This window comes from Rutidosis leptorrhynchoides, chromosome 9 (genome assembly GCF_046630445.1).
Source record: "Rutidosis leptorrhynchoides isolate AG116_Rl617_1_P2 chromosome 9, CSIRO_AGI_Rlap_v1, whole genome shotgun sequence".
Classification (NCBI taxonomy): Eukaryota; Viridiplantae; Streptophyta; class Magnoliopsida; order Asterales; family Asteraceae; genus Rutidosis; species Rutidosis leptorrhynchoides.
In genome coordinates this window covers 259,634,105-259,645,592 of record NC_092341.1, presented here as the reverse complement: position 1 = coordinate 259,645,592, position 11,488 = coordinate 259,634,105, and the positions used below count along the sequence as shown (strand labels likewise).

General features: G+C 33.6%; 1 non-coding gene across 1 annotated transcript; it reads right to left on the bottom strand.

The window, feature by feature from the left end:
• Positions 1–7,476: 7,476 nt before the first annotated feature.
• Positions 7,477–7,583, bottom strand: LOC139869524 (small nucleolar RNA R71). Its single transcript, XR_011766132.1, has one exon. It is a non-coding gene; the product is annotated as a small nucleolar RNA R71 (small nucleolar RNA).
• Between the last annotated feature and the right edge of the window lie 3,905 nt (positions 7,584–11,488).

Below are 11,488 nucleotides of genomic sequence, written 5' to 3'. Positions count from 1 at the left end.
ACTGTTAATGATGAAAATATTTTAACGGGTGGGTAACACCCGAGGAATATTTAGAATTCACATTAATAAGTTACACTGTACATTCTTCGAATCTGATTCAACGATCATATACTATCCTACTTACAACTATCGATATACGTATCCGTTCATCACAGAATAACCATTTTCATTCAAATTTCATATTCGGATTTTGACCTATCAGAATCCAACAAGTGGCATAAAGAAGAAAACATTGGATAAAATAAAATTTGTTAGAAACAGACGAATTAACTAAATTGAAATATTGTTAGGAAACCACGCTAACTGATCCGGCTAACTGTTCCCAGCTAACTGATTAACATTTAATTTATCGCAATTTTACATTCTCGCAATTTTATTTATCGTCATTTAATTTCTGTTATTTACTTTTACGCACTATAAATAACGGGACACGTATGCAAGGTTTCGACTTATCATATCGACCCATCTATATATATATTTCGGAACAACTGTAGACACTCTATATGTGAAGGTGAGAGTTGGCTATACAGGGTCGGAGTTGATTCCAAAATATATATATACTTTGAGTTGTGATCGACACCGAGACCGGTACACGGGTCACGATACGTATTAAGTAATTCGAATATTATATATATCTAATATATATATGAATCTATTGAACCATTGGACAATCAGACTATTGGACTGTTAACTTTGGACAATTAAAATGAGTTAAAATGCTGATTATAACATATGAAACTAAACAATTCTTCAAGTTTGCCACTTGATTCTATTTTAACCCTCATTCTTATCTTGACGATTACAATTCGCATTCACAACTTTTCATGATTCTTGAAAACACCTCGATCAAGAAATTGAACCAGCCACACCTCGTTTATGGAAAAGAGATTCATGCATACAGTTATGCACCTGAAAAACTTTCAAAAATCGAAGTTATAGTTAAAACGTATCCGCGTCAAAATTCCTTATCATCCATTAACAAAAACAACCCTACAATTCCTTTTCAAAAAGCTAATTTTGTCACAGCTCCACTTCGACTTCTCAGTAAGACTACTCTTATTATAATCTCGATATATACGTTATCCTTTCGCCGTCATTACCGGAGAACCTTTTATATTTCGTAACGTCATCAGCAGACGTCCAGCAGCTCGTCATCCCTTAGGCAGAATCAACAATCAGTATTTTGAAAATCTCGCAGAACATCTCCAATTATACCTATAACGTCTATCCCTAAAAATTTCATATTTCGAATGTGAAGTTTCTGAAAAACACCCTGAACTACGGATTAGTTCTTGAAATGCTGATGAAGCAGCAAAAACTGTAAACAACTTTAACAGTCAAAAGTTTACGATAAAGTAAAGTATGTTGAAAAAGCTCAGAAGAGAAGGGTTGAAATTGGAAAACGGATTGAGCAAAGTATGAAGGAAACCGTGAACAAATCATGAAAACTAAACCCGACTTCAAAGGATTCAAATGATTCAGTGCGTGCTGAAAACGTTAGTAAGAACCCTACTCCTTATTCTAAACCTTTTCGGATGATATTCTTCATCAACATGTTATCTTAGAGATTATAAGATATTTTCATATCTTCCGTTATGCATATTCTTCAAATTTCTGGAGATATTATTTCCATCTGAAATCATTTATCACTTCGTAACATCTGCGTTACAATATAAAAGAAACTGTATTAGTTTCTAAATTCTGAAACCTCTGAAGTTAAAATATGAATGTTTTGAAGTAGTGTTGGGAACTGATGCATGAATTAGTATAATATAATGAAACTTGATCAACTTCATTATATTACAGTAAGTCATGTTAAGTTTCTAATGGAATGTGATGATTCACAGTACCATCATCATGTGCCATGTTACGCGGCTCTTACATTCTATCTAAATCCTCAAACGTATTAGGAACGTATCATCTTGATAATTCTATCTTTTCCAGGGTATTCTGGAAATTTAACAAATCAAAATCGTGCCAATACCCTTTCTTTCTTAGAACATTAGCTATATTCATTCCAAATCTTATACCTACGAATTCCGGACCATTGCTCGCTTGGTTCAAGGACGGGAAGAGGAAGGGAAGGAGGTGGATTTATAGTGAAATATCCGACAAAGAAATCGAAACTGATTACCGCATTAAATCAAAGGAGATCCTGTTTCTTAAATCGTCGAAGAACCAACTCTAATTACATAAGATTTTCTTTAGATCCCTTAAAATTGTGGAAATCAATCCTAATCGCGTCATCGGTTAAAACAATTCCATATTCACTCATTTCATTCTTTTGTGATAGCTTCATTCGTGCGCTTCACATGATCGGATCGTTTTATCCATATCTTCCAATAACGATAAAACTCTATTATTACCTCATATTCGTCATGAAAACATTTTTATTGTTATTTATGACAACCTCGACCAAATTTCGGGGACGAAATTTCTTTAACGGGTGGGTACTGTAACGACCCGGAAATTTCCGACCAAATTTAAACCCTAATCTGTATATGTTTCCGACACGATAAGCAAAAACCTTAATATTGAGTCTAGAAAGTTTGAAATTTATTATTTGGATAACTAGTTATCCTTTTGACCATGCCTAATTTTCACGAACGATTATTTGTATTTAGATATAAATAAGCATATAAAAATAAATATAAATATAAATATATATATATATATATATATATATATATATATATATATATATATATATATATATAATATTTTGAAATAAGATTTAATTAATAGAAGTTAATACCCTGAGTTAAGTTTTAATACTCAGTACAGATTAATTGGAATTAAAAACATATAATGGATTAACCTTTTCGATCAGGTTTCGGACAATTAATGATTGAGATGATTAATTATACTTAAACTAAAAATTTGGGATATTTAGGAACACTTTTATACGTTAATTGTTTAGCAATGGACACGATATAGCATTCCGGGACAAACTGTCGGTATAAGGATCCAAGATGTGTGGCTGCTGAACTGTTTGTGTGCACGATTATAATTCACTTGATATTAAATTTGTTATTATATTACTTCTTTATTATTATATGTTACTATTGTTGTTTGTTTTCTCTTTTACTCATTTAACAACACGGTGTATATATACATATGCATATTACATACATCTTGAACCCAAAAACACAAACCATCTATCTCATCTATATATATTCTCTAACTATATATATATATACATATACAATATGCATTACACTTGCAAACGATCACTGCAACCATCTTTGTTCTAATCGATGCCCATTAACATACCACCCTTCGACTAACCCTTGTGGCCAAGAACACCCAACACAACCATCGGTTTGACATACACCATCAACGAAACCGTTATCAAACTTCGAACACCACAACACCAACGTTTTTGTTAACACAATCACAACCACCATCTCGTAACCCCACAGCCATCCGTCACAAGCTATCACTTTCATCTTCAACCTCACGACTACCTCACACCCCCTTGTTTCATTTTTCGATCACCATGAACAACCTACCTTTATCTTCTATTTTTTTTACTTAGCTACTACCATCTTTGTTGTTGTTTTCGCAACCATCAAACACCCATCAAAACCCCACCACAATTATCTTCAACGATATCAAATTAATCACCACCATTCGTAGAATCCATTTCCTGTTATGTTACCGATTACCCACTTAAACCCCACCTTCTTCTTTGTTCTATTAATCGACAAACACCACCACTTGCTACCGTCTCCTTGTTACTGTCCGTTACCTTCCATTCTCTCTCTCCCTCTCTACAATTGTTTCCATTTATTCTCTATGTTTCTGTCGATCAAGAACTGTAAATCTCAGCTATCTCTGTTACTATTGACAACCATGAACCAACCTAGAACCACCAAGGTATCTCACAAATAAACCACCATCGAGTTCTATTTTTTTTCTGTTTTAAAACTACCGGAAATAACACCGGTGTGACATATTTTTGTTTTTGTTTCCTTGCTTCACGATGCAAAGCACCACCACCGGTTGCTACTGTTGCAGTTGCATCTTTTGGAACACCTTAGACCACTTCTATCACTCGATTAGCTGCTGAGTTACAACCGAACGCCACCCAATACATCCTAATTATTCCTGGTACTTTACTTCTGTTTTGATCGATTAGAACACAGACCCTCAACACCACCATCCTCTTCTTGATCAACCATCACCACCACAATACCGAAAACCTGCTGCTACTTCGCTGCATATTTTTTTTTTTTTTTTCTTTTCTCTGTTATCTATTCTATACGGATGGCTCATCATATATTCTGTACCCATTGGAAAATTGGTATTAAAGATAATATATTATATACTAAGCCTAAAAAGAAGATAAGGACATATGTTATCATGGATGGAAACATGTAGACGTTTTTTTTTGGATCCTATGTTGAGGACCGAAACACTCAAAAAGGGATTTCAATTCTTTTACTTCTTGACAACTAGTGGACTGTGAAACTTGTTTTGTATACTCGGGCCGAGATCTTACTTGTAGTTGGGCTTGAGTTATTGTTGTTGGGCCGAGGGATTGGGCCAAATTATAAGATGAAAACGGGTTAAATATACTTATGAGGTAGATAATATCAGAAAGGCAGGATTGGAGGAGGGGTTAGGAGTGTTTGTGTTGGGCGTGAGGTTGTGGGTTCGAGTCCCGTCCCAAGCAGTTTATCTCTTTTTAATGTTCCTAAGGTATAATTTGATATTTTCTATTATTATTAGTATTATTATTATTAAACTAACACCAAATATTAAAATTATGATATTACTATCATTATAAGTATTATTATCATTAGAGATATTAATATTAGCATCAATATTATTATTAGTAAAGTCAATATTTTTATAATTATTAATATTAGTAATCATTATTATGAAAATTAACATTTTTATTAAAAAGTATCATTTTTATCATCTATATTAAAAGTATCATTTTAACTCTATTATCATTATTATTATTTATATAATTACTAATATTATTTTAGTATTACTATAATTTTAACAAACAAACGATATATGTATATATATACAAAAATATATTTACTACATATAACATAACAAAATTTATATTTTTATTTATAAAATGAATATATGAAACATATAGGTTAATAATATAAAAAAATAATATAACTAATAAATTTATATATATATATATATATATATATATATATATATATATATATATATATATATATATATAACTTTGTTCAATTACAATTATGTGTATTAATATATATACAAATAATATAGGTTCGTGAATCTGAGGCCAACTCTATACTTGTTCAATGTCGTTCTATGTATTTTTACTACAAAATACAGTATGGTGAGTATATAGTCCCACTTTTAAACTCTAAATATTTCGGGATGAGAATACATGTATTTTATGTTTTACATTATGGACACAAGTAACTGAAAAATATATTCTACGTTGAGTTGTACCACTGGCATACTTCCCTGTAGCTTGGTAACTAATATTTACAGCGGTATTGTAAACGCGAATCCTGTTGATAGATCTATCGGGCCTGACAACCCCAATCGGACTGGACGACCAGTATTCAACGGTTGCACAGTACTTCGTTTCGTGACTACACTTGGTACAGTGTAGTAAGATTTCATATTAAAGGGAATATGCGACGTGATTAATTGTTAAGTATGGTTACCAAGTGCTCAACCACTTAGAATATTTTTATTAAAATGTTTATATATGAAATCTTGTGGTCCATCGTTATATCGCTGCTAGCATCAAACCTATATATCTCACCAACTTTATGTTGACATTTTAAAGCATGTTATTCTCAGGTACGACTTAAGTCTTCCGCTGTGCATTTGCTCATATTAAGGACCTTACTTGGAGTCGATCATCGCAATGGAACCAACTGTTGAAGACTCCGTCCGGGAGGATTAGTTCGGGTTACTACAAATAAATAATATAAAAATAATATTTTTATAAAAATTGTAATTTTTACAACTTTTTGTATATTTTATATTTTGTCCCTTTTTAATTGTTTTAGCGTATTTTTTTTGTATTTTTAGCTCATATTTAGTTTTAAACTTAGTTTTTGCCATAGTTATTTTTACTTCTAGATTTTTAGGCTTTGCCGTAGAATTCCTTAAGTGCTTTTTCTTTAGACTAAGATTTAGGTACTTTAGAATTTTGCGACGCCTTTTTAAGTTTTAGTTTCTTTTTAAGTTATTGCCATTTGGGATATAGTTTTTCTTGTAAGCTTTAATATTTTTAGACACCTTTTACTATGTATCAATTATCATTCCAATTAGTAATCTCAATTTGCGATTATAATTTTAAGTTAGTGATAGTAATAAGGTTGGGTTAGTCTAGTGTTTTTAAGTTCTATAAGTCACTCTTTTTATTTCTTATTTTTCGACGCCTTTTATTTTTTCGATCTTTTATTTTTCGATCTTTTTCCGACACGCTATTTTTCTTTCTTATTTCTCGTCATTCTAGTTTTTAGGACATAGATTTTTATTCTACTTCTTATCTAAATTTCTTAAAATTACGAAAATTTATTTAAGTAGTTAAATTGATAGACATCAAAATTTTCTGGTTCGTAGTAATAGTTGGATTTGTACGTGGACCGGGTTATTGGAGCCAAACAGTCCTCAATTATATTGAGACCAAACGAATCCTGCCCCTCTGCTGCATCTTTTGGCTATTCGAAACGTGGGCAAAATCAGAAAAGTCTATTGATTGGATAACTTATATAATTTTTCTTTCCTTTTAAAAACTAATAGGATATTCAGTGAATGCACCGAGCAAGACGTTCACCACCTTTTGTACGTTCACCACCTGTAACTAGATCAAGACATTTAGCAAATATTACTGCCGTTGATTTTTCTTTAGAATCGTCATCCAGTCGACCAAGTACTCCAGTTCAAATTTCCGATAATCCATTTTTTGAACCCGACCTCACAATTGAGAATCCGGAGAATATTCAGGGACGATTCATAGATCCTGAACCATTAAATTTTCCTCCAGAACCACCAATCATTCAAACAGAGATTGTTGAGGAACGAACCATTAAATCAGAATCCTCTAGTGATTCCGATTCAACAAATTCAATTATGGAGAATCTGGAACCTTTAAGTATGGAAGACCGAATGAGAGCTAAACGTACTGGCCAAGGTCACGCAATTACTCATCCAGACATTAATGCGCCAGATTATGAAATCAAAGGACAAATTCTACACATGGTGACTAATCAATGCCAATTTAGTGGTGCGCCAAAGGAAGATCCAAATGAACATCTTCGTACCTTTAATAGGATCTGCACTCTATTTAAAATAAGAGAAGTTGAGGATGAACAGATATATCTCATGTTATTTCCCTGGACTTTAAAGGGAGAAGCCAAAGATTGGTTGGAATCATTACCTGAAGGGGCGATTGATACATGGGACGTTTTAGTTGAAAAATTTCTTAAACAATTCTTTCCTGCATCTAAAGCCGTAAGACTTCAAGCAGAAATTGTTACGTTTACACAGAAACCGAATGAAACTCTATATGAGGCGTGGACAAGATTTGAAAAGTTATTAAGAGGATGTCCACAACATGGTTTAGACACCTGTCAAATAGTACAAATATTCTACCAAGGATGCGACATCACTACAAGAAAAGACATAGATATAGCAGCTGGTGGTTCTATTATGAAGAAAACGGAAACTGATGCTTACAAAATTATTGATAACACTGCTTCCCACTCACATGAGTGGCACCACGAAAAAGATATCGTTAGATCATCTAAAACAGCTAGAGCCGATTCTAGCCATGACTTAGATTCCATTTCTGCAAAGATAGATGCTGTCGAGAGACGAATGGAAAAGATGACTAAAGATATTCACTCAATACGAATTAGTTGTGAGCAGTGTGGAGGACCACATTTGACAAAAGATTGTCTCAGTATTGAATTAACAATGGAACAAAGAGAGAATATTTCATACATAAACCAAAGGCCTGGAAATAATTATCAGAATAATTATCAACCGTCAAGACCGATTTACAATCAAAACTAGAATTATAACCTAAATATTCCATAAAACAACCAACAAGGTCCTAGCAATCAACAAGTATCCAATAATACTTACAACCAGCAAAGACCTAATTTTCAAAACAAACCACCACAACAAACCGATGATAAAAAGCCGAATTTAGAAGATATGATGACGAAGCTAGTTGAAACTCAAACGCAGTTTTTCACATCTCAGAAACAAACTAATGAACAAAATGCTCAAGCATTTGGAAATCAACAAGCTTCTATTCAAAATCTGGAACAAGAAGTAAGTAACCTAGCAAGGTTAATAGGTGAAAGAAAACCGGGAAGTCTACCTAGTGATACAAATGCTAACCCCCGGAATGAAACAGCTAAAGCCATTACCACAAGAAGTGGTACAACACTTAAACCACCTGAAATACTTGTAACTTCTGATGAAGCTATTCCTACTCCACAAGAACCACAACCTGAACAAGATAAGAAAAAAGAACCGATAGTTGAAAAGGTTAATGAAGATAACACAGTTAAGGCTAAACCTTATGTTAAACCATACCAACCACCACTTCCTTACCTGAGTAAAATGAAGAAAGAGAAACTTGAAGCCGAGCAATCCAAATTCTTGGATATGTTTAAACAGATAAATGTAAATCTTCCTTTCATTGATGTGATTTCAGGAATGCCTAGATATGCTAAATTCTTGAAAGATCTGATCACGAATAGAAAGAAAATGGAAGAACTCTCGGTCGTTACTATGAATGCTAATTGTTCAGCAGTACTGTTGAATAAGATACCAGAAAAACTATCTGATCCAGGAAGTTTCACAATTCCATGTTTTCTGGGTAGTCTTAGTTCAATAGAAGCATTGGCAGACTTAGGTGCTAGTATAAATTTAATGCTGTATTCACTATACGCTAAACTAGACCTTGGAGAATTGAAACCAACTAGAATAAGTATACAACTAGCTGATCGATCAATAAAATATCCTAGAGGGATAATGGAGAACATGCTAGTTAAAGTTGGTACTTTAGTATTTCCAGTAGATTTTGTTGTTCTGGACATGGAAGAAGATTCTCAAGTTCCTCTCATATTAGGAAGACCATTCTTAAACACGGCTAAAGCAATGATAGACGTTTTCGGTAAGAAATTGACCCTAAGTATAGAGGATGAGAGTGTTACCTTTTCAGTTGATAGAGCAATGCAACAACCACAATCTGCAGATGATACATGTTATTATATTCAAACTATAGATGCACATGCAGAATTATTAAAAGAATTTCCAGAATTACAAGGAACAGGAGAATGTTCTTTAGGAGAAGGTAATGAACCAATTGATGAAGTTGAAATGTTAGCTACACTTATAGCTAATGGATATGAACCAACAACAGAAGAAATTCAAATGCTAAAAGAAGAAGACAGATATCGATATAAATCATCAATAGAAGAACCTCCGAAATTAGAGTTAAAGCCACTTCCAAACCATTTGGAATACGCTTATTTACATGGTGAATCTGAATTACCTGTAATAATATCGTCTTCTCTTACTGAAAATGAGAAATCACAACTCATTTCTGTGTTGAAAGCTCATAAACCAGCCATTGCATGGAAGATTCATGATATTAAAGGAATAAGTCCTTCGTATTGCACACATAAAATCCTTATGGAAGAAGGTCATAAAACGTATGTGCAACGCCAACGAAGACTAAATCCTAATATGCAAGATGTAGTTAAGAAAGAGATTATTAAACTGCTAGATGCAGGTTTGATATATCCAATCTCTGATAGTCCATGGGTAAGCCCAGTTCAATGCGTGCCTAAGAAGGGTGGCATGACTGTCATTACAAATGAGAAAAATGAGCTTATTCCTACTATGACTGTAACAAGATGGCGTGTGTGTATTGATTATAGAAAATTAAATGACGCCACCAGAAAAGATCACTTTCCCTTACCTTTCATAGATCAAATGTTGGAAAGATTAGCCTGAAATAGTTATTATTGTTTTCTAGATGGATTTTCCGGATATTTTCAAATTCCAATAGCACCCGAGGACCAAGAGAAAACCACATTCACGTGCCCTTATGGTACTTTTGCTTACAAACACATGCCATTTGGACTTTGTAACGCCCCTGCAACCTTTCAAAGGTGTATGATGGCGATTTTTCACGACATGATAGAAGAATGCATGGAAGTTTTCATGGATGACTTTTCAGTCTTCGGTGATACATTTGAATCATGTCTAGCTAATCTGGAACGAATGCTTATTAGATACGAACAATCAAATCTAGTACTTAATTGGGAGAAATGCCATTTCATGGTTAAAAAAGGCATCGTTCTTGGACATAAAATTTCAAAAGAAGGAATTGAAGTGGATAGAGCTAAGGTAGATGTAATTGCTAAACTTCCACATCCCACCAATGTTAGAGGAGTTAGGAGTTTTCTAGGGCATGCCGGTTTTTACCGACGTTTCATAAAAGATTTTTCTAAAATTGCCACTCCTATGAATAAACTCCTAGAAAAGGATGCTCCATTCATCTTTTCAGATGAATGTATCAAATCTTTTAATATTCTTAAAGAGAAACTCACTAATGCGCCGATCATGATAACACCAAATTGGAATCTACCGTTTGAATTAATGTGCAATGCAAGTGATTTTGCAATGGGAGCCATTTTAGGACAAAGGATTGAAAAACGATTTCAACCTATATATTATGCCAGTAAGACGTTACAAGGAGCACAAATGAATTACACAACTATTGAAAAAGAACTCCTTGCTATTGTCTTTGCTTTTGACAAATTTCGATCATATCTCGTTCTAGCTAAAACGGTGGTCTATACCGACCATTCTGCTCTTAGATACCTATTTTCGAAACAAGATGCTAAACCAAGATTAATCCGTTGGATCTTACCCTTACAAGAGTTTGATATTGAAATCCGAGATAAAAGAGGAGCAGAAAATCTCGCCGCTGATCATCTTTCTCGTCTTGAAAATCCTGAATTAGAAGTTCTAAATGAATCGACCATACAAGACAACTTTCCTGATGAATATCTATTGAAGATAGATTATAATGAAATTCCATGGTTTGCAGACTATGCAAACTACTTAGTTTGTGGATTCCTTGAAAAAGGAGTATCGTACCAAAAACGAAAGAAATTCTTCAGTGATATAAAACACTATTTTTGGGAAGATCCACATCTGTTTAAAAGTTGTCCCGATGGAATAATACGCCGATGTGTATTTGGAGATGAAGCTAGTAAAATTTTAAACCATTGTCACACAGGACCAACAGGAGGGCACTATGGGCCTCAACTAACAGCAAGAAAAGTTTACGATGCTGGCTTCTATTGGCCTACAATTTACAAAGACGCACACCTTCTTTGCAAATCCTGTGATGCTTGTCAAAGGGCCGGAAAAATAAGTCAACGTGATGAAATGCCACAAAATGTCATACAAGTATGTGAAGTATTTGACATTTGGG